Consider the following 14,884-nt stretch of genomic DNA (forward strand, 5'->3'; position numbering starts at 1 on the left):
AGCAGACAGTCTCTGAAGATGGTGATCAAAATTTACAGGAGTTAGATCTCTGCATAAGCATTTTACTAGACAGCTATAGGGATGCCAGGATCCACTAAGAGTTCAGTAAAGGAGACTTGATGTCAGTATTTAAGGTAACACTCTCTCATAAAATTTAAAATAAAGCACCGATAAGGAAACAAAAAGGAATATTTATTAGGTGGTGTGTGGCCAAGTTTTAACCAACTACTCTGTGCTGCTCTTCCTAATGAGGTACCATGTGAAACAAGGATGGGTCAGTCTCTCCTGCTCCACCAGTATGTCAGGACTGCAAACCAAGGGTCTATCCAGGGAGAAATGAAGAAATTCTGTCTCACCTTTCTCAGAGAGAGGAGTCACATGGTTTGCAATGCATTTTGAATTGCCATGACCTGGCTGTGACCTCTCTATCTTGTCCTCTTCATGTGCTCACCTAGCAAACAAGACTATTCCCATACTGCAAATGAGCCTGTTGCCTCTTGCCATCCTCACTGCTCTTTATTACCTACAAATCTACCTACCAGAAGCCTATCCATCCTTCATAATGCAGACCAAAGACACCTCAACAAGGCAGATTTCCTGTGCTTAGGGACTCTCCATGCAGCACCTTCTCACATTTCCTCCTGCCTTACGTGGTCTGATGAGACTGAGTTCTCTGAGGGCTGCATCTTCACATCTCCCAGTAAGAGCTAACAGCACCACACCCACACCTGGCTTTCAATCCTTGTGTAACAGGAAGGATCGAGTCCAACACGTCCAAGTCCATCTAGAACCCTAGAGTGCATTTATGGAGTGCAACTGTTCCTGGGTTTAAAATGGTCTGAAACTGAGGTCTATGATGTTTCTAGCTGCCTGAGCTGCAGGTTTATGTGAGGTACAGTGGTAAAGAACCTACACATCTATTAAATGTGTCCCGAGGCTCTCCTGAACATGTCTAAGCACAAATGTGGTTTTGTAATATTGCATTCATCTTGCAGCGAGGCCAACTGACAATGCTAAAGCTCCACTTAAAACAAGTCCCCACATGTGTTTAAAGCAAGGCTTTGCTTCACCAGAAGTCTAAAACTTACTATAGTACAGACATTCACATATTCGAAGTGTGGGTTAACCACAAGCAAGACCCAGTTACTAGGACAAAGCTGCCTTTATCAACTAGTCTCAATTCATGGTCTGGCATATTTATTATAGCACCAGCAGAGAATTTTAGTGATTTAATGAACTGGAAAGGCTAATAAATTCTCAGCAATTCACATGAAAGTAAGAAAGCAGTCATATGAATAATCTAAAAAAATAGATAATTAAAGAGACTTTTGCTTTGAAATGCGTTTTGTCTGTACTTAACACTGAAAGGATAAATTTCCACTACATTAGACACACCCAATCTTCAAACAAAGTAATAAAACAGGCTTGTGTGTACAGGGCACAGTATATGAACAGTCTGGAAACTCACGCCTACATGGCAAACAAACCACAGTGCCAGGGATGGGCAATGTCACTACAGAGCATGAGCTCAAGTGGAAAAGTGCACTTTTCACATGTGTCCATTTCCATGTCATCCTTTACTAAGAACCAAAAAAGTGTTTGATTTTTTCCCAAAAATAAAGAATTCTCAACTTCTGTCTCTATATTCTCTTACAACATTGGAGTAAGAATAAATGAAGATGGTAATATCAATAGTGCAACAGCTGAATATCTTCTCCATGGCTTGCAAAGTCTCTTGCTTGTTAATAAAGGAAACTTTTACCACCAGCAATGATTTTAAAAATCATCAGTAGGGTTGATAATGTTAACAAACTTACAAAGCAATGGTTTGAACTGTGTGCTCGCAAAAGAATAGTAACTTGGATTTCCCAATAAAATGGCTATAAAAATGTATTTTTTTGGAAGGTGGGATAAGGCAAATATATTGTTTTGTGTCTGCTGTTGAAAGTATACATGACTTTAAGGTATGAAGCATTCTAAGCAGTTTTGAAATGCACCAGTTAAAAAGTAACTGAAGTAGGTAGAAGTGACTGCAGCCTTCAGAAACCTCCTAGTAACAACTGGTAGTGGTGATGCATAACCAAAGCCCTCATGAGAGGAGCCATCTCCTCAAATAGAAAAGGGAGGGTTCGCTCCAGAAGCTCCAAAAGAACTGGTCCATAGCCTGGCTCTGTGACTCTTTTCACTATTGATGCTGCTGGTTCCCAAGCCACCTGAAGTGAAGATCACTCCAGTGGATCCTCAACAGCCGAAGGGAACACGCACTGAAGGACCAGTCAAATCGCCTTTCTTTCCCCATTCCTCCCCGCCCACACCTGGGCAATGGGAGGATTTAGGAACAGTGGCAAAAGAGCTCCCATGAATGCAGATTAGCTACTGTGCCTTCCTTTGCCATAATCAATGTACTGTTTCTTGGGGGAATCTCTGGGAGATGCAGCAGTAAAAACTGTTGATTTCATTAAACCCTGACCCTTGACTACATGTCTTTTTAATATTCTGTGATGAAATGGGAAGTACCCCTAAAGAATTTCTAGTGAAACAGAGACAGAATGGTTGCCTTGAGAAAAAAATACTCATGCAATTGTGTTAGAGCTGAACGAGCCACTTTTTTCATGGAATACCACTGTACTTGACAAAATTTGCCAAATATGCTTTATAACACTTAAATAGCTGACATATCTACTCCAAATGAATGAAGTGTCACTTCAAACAAAACAAAAAACAAAAGTATTACCAATGATAAAATTCAAACGTTCAAGCAAAAATTAAAATTTCAGAAATCTTGATTATACCACCATGAGTTTGAGTTTGATAGCTCCCAACACTTTAAAGACTGTTTCTGATGAGATTGGTGATGATATTAAATGAATGTAATTTTAAAATACTATATAATGAAACATAACATTTGAAAGATTTGCGTAACTCACTTAACTAATGTTTTCTAGTAACAATGCAATTACATTACAAAATCACGCACAGGGGAAAAAATAGTCCCTTTGAAGTACAAGACAGACCAATGGAGTTCAGTGTAACAGGAGTACAAGTTCACTGATGGTTTTAGATTTCACATGGCAATTAACCTTTAAAAAAACTACCATTCAAATTTTGACAAGGTATCAAAGAATATTCACAATAATCTGAAAAGGCTATTAAAATCTCCTTCCTTTCCCAGCGACCTATCTGGGAGAAGAGATTTTTGTCATATGATTCGACCCAAAACATACATACATACATATGTTCATTCATTTATTTATTTTTTAAAGATTTATTTGTCAGAGAGAGAGCGCACAAGCCAGGGTAAAAACAGGCTCCCCGCTGAGCAAAGAGCCCAATGTGGGACTCGATCCCAGGACCCTGGGATCATGACCTGAGCTGAAGGCAGATGCTTAACCGACTGAGACACCCAGGCGCCCCACATTTATTTATTTTTAAACACAGAAGTAAATACATAAAATTTTTCTTTGCTTTCATTTCTACTCCAATAAATAACAAGAGATATAACCCCTATATACAAAATTTCTCTGGGTTTCTCTAAATAAGAGTATAAGAATCCTGAGACCAAAAAGTATGAGAACCACTGGCACCCGCCTAGCATCATAAGGAGTTCGGATTTTATTGTAACATGATTGGTGGTCAGCCCTTAGAGGTTTTTAACAAAGGTTCTTTTAACATAGCAGCCTTTTGGTTTTATTCTTCTAGAAAACAATAATTCTCAGAGCATAATTCTCAACTACTCATTCCAAAAAATTTTTTTTTTGCACATTAGGTAGATAGAATAGAGAACACAAGAGAAACAAAGCAATATCTGCCACAAAAATTAACAGCAAAAAACTAATATTCTACTTGTTCTATGACCCTGTTTGGCATCCTATTAGTTTCGCCCCAACCTCACAAAATTCACAGAGCATGAGGTAAAGATTTATCAATCAATACCTTCTTGGAAGACTTTAAATAAGAGAAAAATTTAAATGGATTTTTGAGTAGACAACTGTCCTTAGAAGCTTCACATAAATTTTAGCAGTAAGAAAGATGCAGATGTGTCTCCCTGATAATCTTTCTCCTATACCACATTTCCTTAGGAGAATTAGAAGTAGCAGCCTCTGCTGTCCCCCACAAGGTAAGCATGGCTGCCAACGTGAAGAGAATTTCTCTGTTCACGTTCTCCCTTCATTTAAAGACAGACACATTTGGTTAAAACCTGCCTCTCTCACACTAATTTAATACCCATGTATTACGTATATATAGTACGGTATTTGGTTTTATAGAATACCAAAATCTTTGTAACACATTAAGTAGTAGGAAATAGTTTGTTGGAAATAAAGTTCAGGTTAGGAGTTTGCTGAAGTCCAAAGGAAATACTCATCTACCAGCAGTAATTTTTCATTTAAAAATAGCCTTTACTGGGGCACCTGGCTGGCTCAGTTGGTGGAGCATGCAACTCCTGATGTCAGGGTTGTGAGTTTGAGCCCTTACATTGGGTGTGGAGATTACTTAAAAATAAAATCTTAAAAAAAAAAAAAAAAAAGCCTTTTACTAAAGACCTGGTGTTCAAACACTTTCTTAGCTTCACTCATAAAAGGATTTTAGGGGTCGTGTATGTTGGTAGAACTTTAATCCTCATAACTACTTTATACCCAATAATTATATATTACAGAAAGACAGTAAAATCAAAATACAGGTTGTCCCAAACCTGCGCATCTGATTTTCCTATAACTCAAGCCAGACACCATTATATACTGACATCCCCAACCAACACCCACTTCGTAGAGTATATCACTGCCTCGTGATGATTTTGAGTACTTGTCAGCAGCTGTATGCTAGCAAGAGTTCAGGATCAAATTTGGCAATTTTAAGGAGACTTTCACGACACTGACAGAGAAAGTAGATAATAAAGTAACCCAGAATTTCAGGTAAGCATGGGCTGACCCTGGAGGTCCCACAGAAATACTGTTGAGTAGTATTAAATTAACTAGAAAATCCACTAATTCACAAAAGAAAATTCTACAACATTTACTGAAAGGTGTGCTGAAACCACCTCGGGGAGGGGTGGGAGTCTGCTGAGAGAATGACCAGCAGGGACCAGAATTGACTGCACCGCACACTTACCTACACTGACCGCCCACTCTCCAACAAACGGTGCCAGCTTCTAGCACTTACTTATCGTATCTCCAAAGGCCCCAGGAAAGGGAGAGACAAGAAACCATGGGAAGGGAGGGGGCGCTCTGGGATGCACCCTTGCCAGAATGGGTGTCCGACATGGGGTGAGAGAGGACGGGGCCTGAGGGACGGGCTATACAAGAGAAAGCAACAGCTAGCAACAGCTGTTTGGAGCCTGAACTTACATCTTGAACAGGAAATGCTTCTGGGTAGCTTCCCACCATTTTTAATGGCGACAATGATATTACTTTGGGAAGAGACGCCTGCTCTAACACTAATTAAAAATTTTGCCATTTTCTCAACTTTCTAGGAATGTATATCATTCTCCAATAAGCCCCCCAGTAACACATCTAAATGTAGTTTGACTACTACACTTGACTTTTTACTACATTTTTCATGAACAGAGATATGAAAATAGGTGGGACCTTGGTAATCCCTTGTCTGTCCAGAGACCTAAAGTATAATAATGCCTGAAGGCCAAAATTAGTGCCTCACTATAGTGTAGGTATGTTTGCTGGTGCTGGGTAGGCAAGATCACCACTTCCAAAAACACTGGATGAATATAAAATGAGGTGGCAATAAAAAAAAAAAAATCTTTACAAAGAAAAATACTACATATGTCCCTAAACCAAGTGTAGAACTATAGAAACAAGGTATATTTTCCAACTGGGCTATCAATTAATAAATAGCCTAAACTAAGGGTTATTTTGTGATTTAGCAGCAGAAAGACAAGTCAATGTTTTCCATTCAGACTTGGCCAATTAGACTGTGTGGGGTTCAAAATAAAATAAATTATAACAGTGGTATTTGCAAAAGAATGAATCTTCACAATAACAAAACTCAGATATAATGCTAACCTGAGTTTCAAAGGCAAAGCAAATTTATCAGGCAGGTGCATTCAGAACAGTGATGCTTCAGAAATTCTCCTGATGTGTACGGTTATCACATCTAAAATATTTACACCCTCTAACTGTATATGGGGATCACTCTTGCTCATATACTACTACAGAAAAATTCAGGAGGTAAAAAATAAGGAACTAGACATGCTTAGAGGAAAGGAAAGTAGAAACTCAAGAAAAATTTCACAGATTTTGTGTTTAGGTAACAGCTATTGGGTTTATGCATTTCTAGAATTACATACATTTTGGTTTATTGTCTATTCTTCTGTTGCTTGTATGATCTCTAACAAATCATCCTTTTCTTGCACAAGGCATCACTTATTTGCACAGCAACTACAACAGGACAAACCATACAAATAGCTCTTACTCTACCAAAAGAGAAGGGAAGGGAATCTGATGTTTTTGAGATACTCTGGATTTGAAGGACACAAGAGGAGACTCTAGAAACACTGTAAGCAAAACTCTAAAATGACTGCTGTAATGACTGCTGTAGGAATGACTGCAGCAGACTGCAGTCTGGGAAGCTGAAGGTAAAGGACTGAGATGCTTGGATTTTGTGGATTTTGTACCATGTTCAATTATGTGCTTCTCTCTGTGGCTCTGAGTGGTTTCTAAATCACTTTATAAAAGAACTTATTTCAACCTCAGAGGAAAAAAGTTTAAAGGGGACATAAGAGATGGAGAGATATCCTTAACAGCAAGAAAGCACAAAAGGAGAAAACAAATGGTTACATTCCACTTTAAGGGAGTGGTTAAAAAACAAATATAGTAACAGTGTATCACTGATATTTACCAGGGAGCTCAGACATGTATTTTGAAAAGTTCCCAAAGTAAGGCCACTGTCCCCCCTTGGTTAAAAGCTGAAATCCAGAGAGCAGGTTCTAGAACATAATTCACATCATTCAAATGTGAATCAAGGCAGTTGGCTAGGCTTTTCTTTTTCTTTTTTTCTTTTTTTTTTAGGCTTTTCTGACAGTTAAGCAACTTGTCCCTACACAACGGCACAATTCAGCACTTTACAGTCTCTGACTTAATCCTCATAACCAGTCTATGTATTATTATATCCACTGTAAATCGTACATGTTCTGGAACTTCTCCCTTGATGGTGGGATGTTAAATCATTAATGTTGGACCCACTGATGCCAAGGTCTATGCTACTTTGTAAGAAATTCAATGAAAAAGAACAACAACAACAACAAAACAACAGAGAGAAGGCGGACTGCATTCATTCATTAAAAAAATATTTACTGAACACCTTCTAAGTGCCAGACACATGGGACACATTAATGAACAGGCATAAAACATCTGCCCACACAGAACTTACAGCCTAGCAGGAGACAATTCACCATCAATCAATTAACCAATCAGTCAGGTAGTACTTTAGAAGGTAATAGATGCTACAGAAAAAGAAAATGCAGAGCTCTGCAAGAAGGATACAGAGTTTAACCTGCAGTTACAAATAGAGCAGACCTCCCTGACAAGGTAGGTATTTTAGTGAAGTCTGGAAGGAGGTGAGGAAACTGGCCATGAATACACCTAGGGAGAAAATATTACAGGCAGAGGGAAAACCCAACACAAAGACCTGAAAGTGGGAATGTGCCTGATGTATTTCTGGATCAACAAGGAGATAAAGATGATTGGAATGGAGGGCAGGAGAGGGAGAGAAGTGGGGAAAGGGCAGTTAGCATAGGCAGATTTGTATTGGGCTTTGTGAATCACCATGAGGAATCGGACTTTTCTTCTAAGTAAGATGGAAAGCCATGGGACAGTTTTAATGTAACCTGACTTCTGTTTTAAAAAGATCACTCTGGTTGTTATGCTGGTAACATATTAAAAGGAAGCCAAGGAAGGAGAAAGGAGGGGCCACTGTAATAATCTAATCAAGAGGTGCTGGAAACTTGGGACAAAGGTGTGAGGAGTAGACAGAGGTGGGGAAAGGGGCTGAGCTCCTGGATTTATGTGGATAACAGGATTCTGGGATACATTTTGAAGGTACAGGAGCAGGATTTGCTGATAGCCTTGATGTGGAGAGAAAAGAGTAAGGATGATTCCAAAGGTTTAGCTTGAAAAACCTGAGAAATGGACCTACCACCCACCAAAATGTGCAGGCTGCAGGGAGAGCAGGTTTGTAGAGAAAAATAAAAAATTAAAATTGAGGTATCTTTTACATATTCAAGTTCAGAAGTCAAAAAAGTAGTTGACATGTGCTTCAGAAGTTTCAGAGCACCACCCCAGCTGGAAATCTACATTTGGGAGTCTTATGCAGCTACATGGTATTTTATTAAAATCTTGTAACTGTTTGTGACAAGAGTCCTACAGGAACTGAGCCCTGAAGCATTCCAAATTAATAGGTTGGTGAGAAAAAAACCAGTGCAAATTTTAAAAAATGACTGAAAAAGTGAAACCAGTGGTCTAGTAGCATAGGAGGAAAAGCAGCAGCATGTGGTGTCCTAGAAATCAAGTGACATATGTCAAAAAAGGGAATGACCAATTATATCAATGCTGCCAATAGGTAAAGATGAGAAATGACTTGGATTTAGCACTTGGAATATCTTCTTTAGAAAAAGTCCTAGTGACTGTAGCCCACCTCACCCCAGAACACAATTATGGATCGAATTGGAGGTTATCATTCAATTTGCATATGAATTGAATGTTTTTCCAAAGAATTATCCAAAAGGAAGGATTTACTCCAATTTAACAGTTGGGACTCAAATCAGTTGATCTGTTAAGAAATACTGTTAAGAAAATGATAAACTATAAATGGTAACAGTAATTTGTTAATATTCAATTCCTATCCCTTAACAAAACAAAACAACCTCTAGGTAAATTGGAAACAAAATATAGATTTTGTCCTAATGAGGAATTATGACAAACCAAAAGCCAATATCGCACTGTTTTTCCTAGTAAAATAAAGAACACAAGTTTGCACATTACCACCATTTACTATATGATAATGTTCCAGAATCATTTTATAATGTTCTAGAATGTTAACATTAGTGCAGCATGCCATAAAACCAAAATAAAAGGTGTAATTATTAGGAAGAGGTAGAAATAAGTGTCATTATCTGGCAACTGATTATATAACTAGGAAACCCAAGAGAATAAACTGCTCTTAGAGTAAAAGCTCTTAGAGTAAAAGCCAGCTATAAAATAAATATACAAAAATCAAGGACTGTCTTATACTAGCAGTAGCCAATTTGAAGAACCCATCACAAGAGCAACAAAAACATGAAGAAGAAAGAAGAGAAGAAAAGAAAGAAGAAGGAAGAAGAAGGAAGGAGGAAGGAGGAAGAAGGAAGGAGGAGGAAGAAGGAAGAAGGAAGAAGAAGAACTACTCTAACAAGATATATCAGGATGTAAATGAAACAAAACAAAACAAACAAAACCTCTTCTAGGAGAGCAAAAGGTCTGGATAACCTTTCATGTTCCTTAAGACAGACAGTGACTACATGTAGATAACAGTCTTTGCCAAAGAACAAGAATGCACATAACTAGTGCAAAACTGCAACAAAATCAGGAAAGGGGAAAGCAGATAGACAAGTAGCAACTTAGTCCACCTAAAAGAGTGAAATGCTACACCTTGAGTGAGGAAGATTGAGAAATACTCCAGTTTACTTACAAACTGGAGAGAGGATGGCAGGCTAAAATAAGGTAAGTAAAGGCTGTTTACGAAGCCCTACATCCCAGGACGCCCTTCCAACTTGCTGCAAAGGTCTGGCCTACAGCCCCAAAGCTCAGCAAGACTGGAGACTGATTCGTAAGAGAGTAGATAAAACAGTTAAGTCTCTGGGCTGTGAGAGCACAGGAACCTTCCCCAAAGTGATTCTATACAAAGAGGATGCTGAGACTCCTGCCAGATGCCTCCGGGAACACTGGCAGCTAGATCCTTTCCACAGCTCAGGATGCTTGAAGACCACACTCTCTGACCAGCCCAAGAGGACAGACTCTACAAAAGGCCCTAGTGAACAACTCGGAAGAAACTGTAAACAGCCAAAAGGCTGCCACTGGGGAGGGGAAACTCAGGGGAATGGGAGTGGTAGGGGAAAAGGGGGCAAGGGACCATTTATTTTACAATAAACCTTTTAGTCCTCTTCAACTTAAACTATATGCATATATTAGTTTAAAGATAGTAAGATAATCTTTACCTGAAAGGACAGATGAATGTAATTCTGATTTTCTAAGGAATATCGTGACTTGCTCTACCAGGTATTTCTACATATTCTAAATCTACAATTTAAAACACTTGGCATTAAGTTTAGAGATCAACACACAGATGAATAAGACCTAAAACAGAAGCAAACCCACAGCTAGTCAAGATCTTAACATGTAATAAAGGGAAGACCACAACCAATGAGGAAAGGATGGACTATTTAACAAATGGTATTGGTAGAACTGACTAGCTGGTGAGGAGATGGTATAAGACAATTCATATCCATAAATTAATACAGAATTTAATGTAAAAATCTAATATATTTCCAAAACTTGTTACATTTACCTCTACACTTTTCAAACAAATGTTTACAAGGAAAAATCATAAAGGACAAGATAGAGCTTGACTGCATAAAACTATTTTGCTCTTTGGAAAACACCGTAAGTTAAAAGACAAATAATGAGCTGTGGGGGAAAAAAAATCACTGCAAATATGATAAAAACACAATACTCTTTATATGAAAGAGGTATTTAAAATCATTTTTTAAAAATCATCAATTAAGAGAAAAGGGGGCAAAGTACCTAAACAAACACCTTTCATAAGGTAAAACAAGAAGCAAATCACTAATTTCACTAGTTACCAAAGAATATAACTTTTAACAAGATTACATTTTTATAGAAAATTAGGAAAGATTAAACACGAATGCTGACAGAGTGGGGAAACCATTAGGTGCATAAGGGAATCAATGTGTCTCGGCATACGCAGTTTGGCAATGGGCCTCAAGAGTCATAAAGAGTTCACCTCTGCCCCAGGGATTCTGCTATAAATCTAGCCCAAGCAAGTCTAAGATACCAAGACTTTTAGGCATAGGTATTTATCTCAGCTCTGCCTGTGAGTCTGCTCTTACTCTGTGAGCCTACCTCCTTTGCCAGATTCTGTTGAAGGCCTTCATCTATTTGGTTCATTCCATCTCTCCAAAACTCTATGTTGCAGGCACCCTTATTACTCTGATTCCACGGATAAAGAAATGCAATCAAAGAATTGGGTAATTAATAAAGGCCACTTAGATCTGAAGTGGCCAAGGTAGGATTTGCAACCAGCATTTAATACTAATTTTTCAACCACTAAAAAATGGAAATATGTCAGACAACAGAAAACTACTTAAATAAACTTTGACATACCCATCATTAAAAATCTTACATTCGAAGATTTGAAGGCATGGAAAATGTGTACGGTAAATTAGGTAAAAGGGCAGTATATGAAACTGCAGATGAAATTAAAATTGCCAATTTTAAAATATTCAGACAAAATAACAAGGGACAAGTGGAAGCATACCATCTCATGAACAGTTGCTTATTTCTGATGATGTGACTGTGATTTTAATTTTAATTTTGGGGGGGGTAATTCCCTAAATGTCCACAACAGGGACAATTTTTTATTTTAAAATGTTTAGAAGCCATAGAAACAACAGATCCGCTCAAATGTAGGGGCTTTGAAACGGAATCCCCAGCATGCAGAATACTACAAGTGGTTTGACTCTATTTTGAAACGTGATGAAAAAGGGAAAGACTAGGTGAGAGGTTACTGTATCAGCGGCAGAGCATTACTGTTGAACTACAAGGTACGTCAAATGAAAGGGATTTCCATCATTATTTTCTCAGAGTAAAATGGGGGAAAAAATCACCCTTTCAGAATTTGCTTGACAGTCCAGTTAATGGATATTTAATTAGCACATAAGACAGGAGATAGTTGCAAGAGAAAACCGCTTCAACTCCCAATGCATGCTCAGAATCACTGGCCTACTAAAAACATTTTGGAATTGATGAATTGAATCTGATTTACATAGTAATGTTTGAAAGGTTTCAAAAAGCAAAAAGCCTAAGACATGTAAATGACGTATTTCTCTACTACTTTGTTCAGTTTGCAAGGCAAACTGGAATTAGATGGCTATAGAATACCTGTTTTGAGCATAACAGAGTGAAAATTTTCAAAAATTGTCTTTGGATGTGTGTATGTTGGGGAAGGGAAGGAGTGGGCGAATTTGTAGACAAACTACGTCTTTCCTTTGTTAAAGTATAATACTACAAGTGGTTTGACTTTTTGTAAAGAATCAAGGTAAAGCACTTTCTAGGAACAAAAGTTAAAGGCTGATAATGGTTTTTTCTTTTGGGGGGGGGGCACAAATTACCAGAAGATTTTTGCATGGTTGTAGGATTATATTTCACTTTTTAAATTTCTGAAATATAAGAGGTATTAGGACCTTGGAGAAATGATATATACAATTCTTAGGCTTCTGTGTCCCCAAAGGAACACTACTTAAAAAAACATCGTTTCCACCACATTTTGGAACTTTATTAAACAAGTTCTCAGTGCAAAGACTGGGAAGAATGAATATTCCTCATAGCTGCGAGCAGTAGCACCCCATACAACATTAATAATTATGTAATTACTTCGAAAACCTGGAACTGTATGAGCTCACCCTTACCTGAGCTGAGGCCAAGAACTGAAAAGGGTGATTCAAATTATTCGGAAAAGAAAGAGTCCTATTCTGAAACCCAAAGGTAGGAGGACCCGCCCACTTCCCCTGGAGGACTCGTTGCTATAGGAACCCGCAGTAACCCTTCAGAGCCAGCACAGTCTGGGGGAGGGAGATTCTCCCAGAGGTTGGGGGATGGTTAAAAGAAGGGAAGGCGGAGAGGGTAAAGAAAGGGGGGGGTTGAGAGGTTAAAAGACAATGAAACTCCTTGGCTGTGGCAGGGGTCAGAGAAGGAGGGCTGAGTAACCCCAAAGGAAACTCAGAACATCAGTGAAAACAATGACCTGGACGCTAGAATCACATTATAGTTAGGTTGAAGTTTGAACCATTAGACACTTCCCTCCCGGGTGGGAAACAAACTACCCTTTGTCAGTTCCTGTCTATGGAAAATGAAGCCAGACTTTTATCCCAATTACAGACTGAATGTTATTTCGTAAAATTGAAATCTTGACTTTCTTTTATTCAATCAGCGGTTCCCAAACTTTGCTGCAAATTGGAAACGCCTAGGGATCTTTAAAATATACATTGTTTTAATTGGTCTGGGGTGCTGTTTAAGCTTAGAGTTTTAAAACTCTCCAGGGGTTCTCTTCTGCGGCCAATTTTGGGTACTACTGTAGTCCGTGATTTGGCGAAGTGGTAAAGTGTTAAAAAAGAAAAAGAAAAGAAGGCACAATTATCTCCCTTTGTCTTTTTAAGGCTAGTAATAGAATTAGCTGGCTTTCTCCAAGCACACACAGGACAATAGGTTTCTTGACAAATCGGAATCCCCAGCACGCTGTAACAGTACTTTCTTTGAGATAAAAAGACTAGGCAGTATAACCTTTTTCTTCCCAAGATAGCAAACGTCCTTCCTACCCAAACACCAAACTTATACCCCTATTTTAAGAGCGAATGCGCCCCGAATGCCTCTCAGAACTTAGAAGGACGAGCTCCAAGACCAGAGGGAAATAGAACCCCGGTAGACCCACCATCACTCGACGGGGCTGTGAAGCGACCAGGACTGGGAAAGGCCGGGGTGTAGGTTCCCGGAGCCCCCAATACGGGCCCCGTGGGCAGCGCCTCAATAAAGTTACTCAGGGAAGTTTGCTCCCGTTTCCAACCATGCGCCTCCTTGGCCCAGGGGCGCGGCCCCCGCCACCTGCTCGGCGCCAACGCTCCCCGGCCGCGCCCCCTCCCTGGACCTCCGCCACCTCCTCTAGTCGCGCACTCTGCGGGCAGCCGTGTGGCCGGCTAGACCCCGGGTGGGCTCGCTTCGCCCCTCCCCGGCACCCCTGAGCTGCAGCTGGCCCTGCCCCTCGGGCCACGGCGCCGGGACCCCCGCGCGCTGGCCCGGCACCGTCCCGCCTGGAACCCCTCGGGAAGCCCGCCGGTGCAGCCAGGCGTCTCTCCAGCCAAGGCGGGGGATCCGGGCGCCCCCGCATCCCCCGGCCGGCTCGCCTGCCGGCGGCCCCCTCCCCGCCCAGCAGCGCTCGGCACCTTCGGCCCGGGGTCGGGAGCGCGCCCCTGGCCGGGCGGTCCGGTGCTGCGCACGCGCGGAGGCGCCCGCCAGCTCGCCCACGGCGCCCTCACTCACCGTCCGCGCTCTTCGTCACCTCCGGCGTAGCCGCCGCCTGCGTTGCTCGCCGCTGGACGCCCCGGCCCGGTGCCCACTCTTCAGGCCCCGGCCCGGGCACTCGGGGATCCGGCGCCCGGCGGGCTTGGCGGGCACCCGCACGCAGGGCACGCTCCGCGGGACAGGGCGCGCGCTCCCGGGCGCCGGGAGGGGGCGGGACCAAGCAGGCCGCGCGCCCGGAGGCAGCCTTGGATAAGGGGCATGCGCACTGCCTGTCCCTTCCTAGGGTCCGGTTGCGGAGAGGGCGGTGACCTTGGACCAGTGAGTGAATGGGAGCAAAGTGGAAGAGGGCTAGGATTCCTCTTCCCTGAGAGGCAAGTTCACCCTTGTCCCACAAAGTGCAGGTTTTTTTCTCTGGTTCCTTCAACTCATGTGTTCAACATTTATTGAGCACCTACTTTGGCAGAGCTTTTGTTCAGGATACAGGGAGTTCTCCAATAATGGGAACCATTGGCTTGAGATTCGTTTTCCTGCACTGATTGCGTCCTTCTCTTTGAACAGATAAGGGGAGTGCACTACACTCTTAAGCG

General features: G+C 41.0%; 1 protein-coding gene across 1 annotated transcript in view; it reads right to left on the bottom strand.

The window, feature by feature from the left end:
• BTBD3 (BTB domain containing 3) overlaps positions 1–14,451 on the bottom strand; it is a 33,476-nt gene extending 19,025 nt beyond the window's left edge. The window contains exon 1 of the mRNA XM_035005832.1: positions 14,316–14,451. The gene's annotated coding sequence lies outside the window, so the exon portion shown is untranslated. The remainder of the gene's footprint in view (positions 1–14,315) is intronic.
• Between the last annotated feature and the right edge of the window lie 433 nt (positions 14,452–14,884).

Source organism: Mirounga leonina, unplaced genomic scaffold (genome assembly GCF_011800145.1).
Source record: "Mirounga leonina isolate KUSES-001 unplaced genomic scaffold, KU_Mleo_1.0 Mir_150, whole genome shotgun sequence".
Lineage (NCBI taxonomy): Eukaryota > Metazoa > Chordata > Mammalia > Carnivora > Phocidae > Mirounga > Mirounga leonina.